A 5,037-nucleotide genomic window follows, 5' to 3' on the forward strand; every position below is an offset into this window, starting at 1 on the left:
GCCGCGGCACGTAAAGCTCTCAGCTGCTGCCTGAGCACCGCCAGGGAGGCTGGTCCAGAAGCAGAGTTCCTCCCCTCTGGGAAATCCTGACATTCCACATTGTTGTGTTTTGTTTGGTTTCCAAGTCCCACATCAGGACAAAAAAAAAGAGAGAGACCAAAGAAGAGAGAGACCATAGAACAAAATGCTCCTCAAAGGTTTCTGTCCCACACCTCGGGAGGGACGTGGGACATAGCACTAGCAGGGAAAGTCCAGAAAGCTGAAAAGGCATCTTCTGCTTCCGCTCCTAATAGCTCCGAAAGTTTTCTGCTAAAACGTCAGCTATCAGCTTATTCCCAGAAAGCATTCCTCTTTCAGGCAGCGTGCTCTCTGCCAAATGTTAGCCCTGCTGACTGCGTCATCCAAGTGTCGGTCTGTTATCGCCTGCAGCTTGCAGCTGGGGAAACTGAGGCACGGGGGCTCTGTCTCCATCTGCCGTGACAGGTCCTGTCCACGGGACAGGGGGCGCGGGGCCCTGGGGCCAGGCAGAGCTATGGGGGGAAGAGGGGGCTGGAGCCCCGCACCCGGGGATGAGGTAACGCTCCCTCACTGCTGCACCTCCTCTGTTCCCAGCTAATTAATTGCCTTTTCTCTCCCTCTTCTTCCGCCTTAATTGGGACGAAGACATCTGGCAGAGATTTGCTGGTGCAGGCCCCGGTCTTTAACTTGGAGACACATTCTGCTTGCTGGGGGCTTAAGAGCAGCGCTCCCCCGAGGGAGGCGTCCTGCAGCAGACCTGCAGTGGCTGAGCCACGGTGCTGGCCAGGAGCCTTCTGCCCACGGTGGCACGAGCATCCCGACGCAGACATCCCCCGAACCTCACCCCTGCGTGCTCCCCTCTGATCCACAGCCCAAAACCCACCCCGGGAAATGCTCCTCTGTGCACCAGGCGGGATCTGCCAGGCGCTCGTGCGTAGCCTGGGGAAAAGCAGGAGTCCCAGAGAAAGTCCTCCAACACCTCCCATCCCATTCCCACCAGCAGGAGCTAAAATGCTGACCCAGGTGGGAATTCTGATGGGAAGGCTTGTGTCTTGCTGCTTCAATGGGAGGTTTTCATGGGGTGGGCTGGGGCCGAGCTCCCCCCCGCCCGCACCTCCTGGTGCTGGGATACCCAGGAAGGGGGGAAGCAACAGGAAGGGGGGCCCAAACTCGCTGGAAAAAGCACCGTGTGTGAACATCAGGCCTTTTAATCACATCGCTAGCTCACTCATCCCATGTTTCTCTTGCTAAAAATGACCCAAATGGGAATTGAAACATTTTGCTTCATTTTGAGCAAAGCATTTTGTTTGATCTGAAAAGAACATGGATTTCTGGGGGGAGGAAGAGAGAGAATGGGTCATTTCAGCAGCCAGGAAACAGTTCATTTCAGCTCAGATAAAAACTAATTCTGTTATTGCTGTTGCTGCGTTTGCTGTCTGGGCGCCCTGGGGAGGCAGCGGCAGAGCGGGCCAGGTTGGGAGCGCCCTGCTGGGGGGCTTGAGGGCAGCACAGGGGATGGCGTGGAGCTGAACACCACCGCCGGGGACAGAGCTGGTGGCCCCTTGCAGCAGGATTGCCCCAAAGCCACCCTGCTCGGGGCTCCCTACAGGGAGCAAACACAGCCACGCGCCACAGCAGCCGAGGTCCTTCCCAGACACAGCTCTGGGGACCTGAGTCTGGCCATGTCCTTCGGTGGAAGGACTCAAAAAGGATCCCCCAGTGCAGGGCTGGGTGCCTTTACTGCGAGCCAAGCCACCAAGGTGCCCCTGCAGCCACTCCGCCGGACTGAAGCTGTATTTAGCAAGCCCACAGACAGCTTCAGGGCAGCCAAAGCTGCATTTCCCAGTGAGCTCGGCTGCTCTCCCTCTTTGTGGAGGTCCTCCACATGGCCAGCCCTCTGCTCCTGCCCCTCCAGGTCCTCCGATCAGGCCGGCCCCGCACCGAGGGGCGCGGAGAGCCGCCGCAGCCCTGCCTCCTCCCGGGTGACTAATGGGTGGCAAATCGCTTATCAGACAAACTTTAGCCTCTCTTCCGGTTCATGAATTGCTCATGAGCTATTTATGGTTTTCTTGACTGTAATTGTTATCCTAAATTATTCATCAAATAATTTCAATAACTAGTTCTTGGGCCAGATTACATTTTAAATGAGCTGTTTCCGTACGCGCTCCTGCCAGAGCGTGCTGTCTGGGAGCCACAGAAAGCAAAAAGGACACAAGGCCCGGGGAAAGAAACAGCAGGAGACACAAGGGGGGTTTTGCCGTGGGGTTTTCACCCTGCTCTGCTCAGTGTTTAACCAACACAAATAGCACCGGGCTGTAAATAGCATGGGGCTGAGCTGCGCAGCACCGTTGAGGAGCTCTGGTGAAGGCAGCTGATGGATGACCCAGTTTCCCCCCCAGGTCACCAAGAGAGGCAGCGAACTGGTGACAAACCCAGTGCTGATGGTTCTCAGGTTCATCTCTGCTGGACAGTACCCCCCCTCAGGAGCCCGAGCTCCCAGAGGGAAAGGATACCTCTGCTCCCCAACATGCTGCCCCTGCCACGAGCATCGCCGCTGCTGGTTCTCTCACACCTCTCCCCGCAGCCCCAGCCCCTCCTGCACAGCCGGCTGGAGGAGACGGCAGCACCCGGCCGCAGAGAGGTCCCGGGGCACAGCGCCAGCCCCTTCTGCGCAAAGCAGCCAGGAGAGGCTTAGCGCACTGTGCAATTAAAGAGCCAAACGGAGATTTTCCCAGCCCAGCCCATATCCACATGCCTGGCTCAGGGAGCGTGCCCCAGCCGGAGGGAGCGGACGGTCCCACAGCTGTGCTGGTGCGAGTTGTTCGTGGTAACTGGTCCAATACTTCACTGCAGCACGAGGGGATGGGGGTCACTGCCGGCCCCCTTACAGCGAGCTCGGCGAGGATTTGGGGAAGGGCTGCGTCTGGCCGCAGCGGGGAGGACACAGAGCAGGGGACAGCCATCACCTTGCCACTGCCATGCTCCAGCAGCTCTGCTGCTGCCCGGCCACCTCTCCTCACCTCACCACTGACAGCACATCCCACTTCAAATGCCTCCAGGGGACGGAGGCCATCCTGGACTGTTAGAAGGACGTCCCTCTGCCCCCCGATGCTGGGGGGCTCAGCCCAGGCGCACCCCAAGCCCCCTGGCACAGGCACACGCCCAAGCCCATGTGAATGCAGGCTGGCTGCAACGATGGCAAGGTGGGGATCGGGGAGGAGGCTGAGAACTGACCCTGTCTGCTCCTGGGATAATATATCTCCGAAGGCTGCTTCAGGTTTCCTGGCTTCAGTGCTGCTGTTGAAAATTTATGGTTTGAGAAAGTTCTTGGAGCCCAAATCCCTCGACCTCTCACCTTTTCAACCTCGTGTTTATCAAGACACAAGTTCCTCTTCCTCCCACCCTTTGTTTTTGGCTCTTGGAGCCCAGGAGGCTCGGTCCTGGGGCTGCCCAAGCCAGCGCTTACAGTCAGGCCATGGGATGGTGCAATAAATTCTCCGGGTTTCCTCCTTCTCTGCTCCTTTCTGTCCCCATTCCCCTTTTCCTGGGGTGCAGAGTGGTGCAGGCGCTCTGCTTTTTGCTGGGGCCATGCGCTCAGTGCCGCTGCTCTCAGCTCTGCGAGGTTCATCCCTGGGTACCAGGCCCTACAAACACCCACAGCAAAGGCAAACCGGCGGGGGCCGCGGGGATGGGCGCTGGACTGGCTGATTGTGCTGCTGTCCTGGGACGCGTCACGGGGAGATCTGTCCCCGAGATGCCCCCGGTCACACCACGGCACAGCGTCCCAGGGGGACCAGCAGGCTGTGTGCCCAGCCCTGTGCTGTGAGAGCAGTTGGTCTCTGTCGCATTTACTAGCACTGACACTGGAAAGGAGTTGTATAACCGTTTTTTCTTCTAGAGTTCCCTCGTCTCAGAGACTTCTTGCCACCTGTAGAGCACCAAACAATTTACCGGTGTCAGCAGGGGAACTTCCAGACTGGAACCAGCAGGAAACAGAGCAAGGTCCCCGACGGGAAAGTGGGCGGCCTCTGGCTTTGGACGAGAATTAGAGGGGAAGTCCAGCCCCAGGCACGAGGGGACAGCGGGAGCCCAGGTGAGGGGGCGGAAGCCTCTCAAGTGCCAGGGATTTGAGAAGAAGGCTTGTAAAAATGCTGGAAGTAATGAAAGGGGAGAAGAATGACCGGGAGAACAGAGCAGCGTATTCCAGGAGGAACAACATGCCTGCGGAGGAAAGAGAGGAGGAAATATGCCAGAGTACAATAAAATTGTGGACAATTGAGATGAGGCGAACAAGAAAAGATTATTCACATTTTTCTCAGGACACAAAGCCCCCAGGACATCCCATAAAGTTACCCAGCAGCAGATTTTAAAGTAATCCAAGGAAGCCTCCTATCGCACGGAGACCAGCTGCGCGCAGGGCGCACTGCCACGGGACGCTGCAGGGACAAAGCCACCGCCTGGGCGGCCGCGGCAGGGGGACAGAGGTGTGTGAAGGGCTCACAGACCAAGATGCAGGCCAAACCTCTGGAGGTGGTGGCTGCCAGGAGCAGGAAGGCTGCACCTGGGAGGTGCACACCCGGTTGTGACATTGCAAATGTTTCTGGCTGCTGCTGGAGGGGGCACGGCGTCGGGTGGTGATGAGACCTGAGCCACGCTGTGCCTGTGCTTCCCCCGTTGTCAGCGGGTGTTCAGGGAGGACCTGGTGTCACAGCCTTGCTGCTGCCCCGATGCCCCCAGTGCTGTCAGCATGCTAGGAGCAGATTGAACCACGGCGTGGGAGCTCAGCGTCCGTCCCACACCTCCGGTCACACCTGGCTTCCCTCAGCAGAGTGGATCACCAGAGGAAGGAAAAAGCAGAGAAACCCTGGCCTCGGAATCACCGACAGCTTTGTCAGACCAGGGGAGAGCTCAGGACAGCCCAGTTTGGTGGCTGCTGACCCACACCAAGCACACGGAGCCCCAGGAGGGAAGGGGACAGGGATGGGATGGGGATGGGATGGGGATGGGAATGGGGATGGG

The sequence above is a fragment of the Oxyura jamaicensis genome, chromosome 4 (genome assembly GCF_011077185.1).
Source record: "Oxyura jamaicensis isolate SHBP4307 breed ruddy duck chromosome 4, BPBGC_Ojam_1.0, whole genome shotgun sequence".
NCBI lineage: Eukaryota > Metazoa > Chordata > Aves > Anseriformes > Anatidae > Oxyura > Oxyura jamaicensis.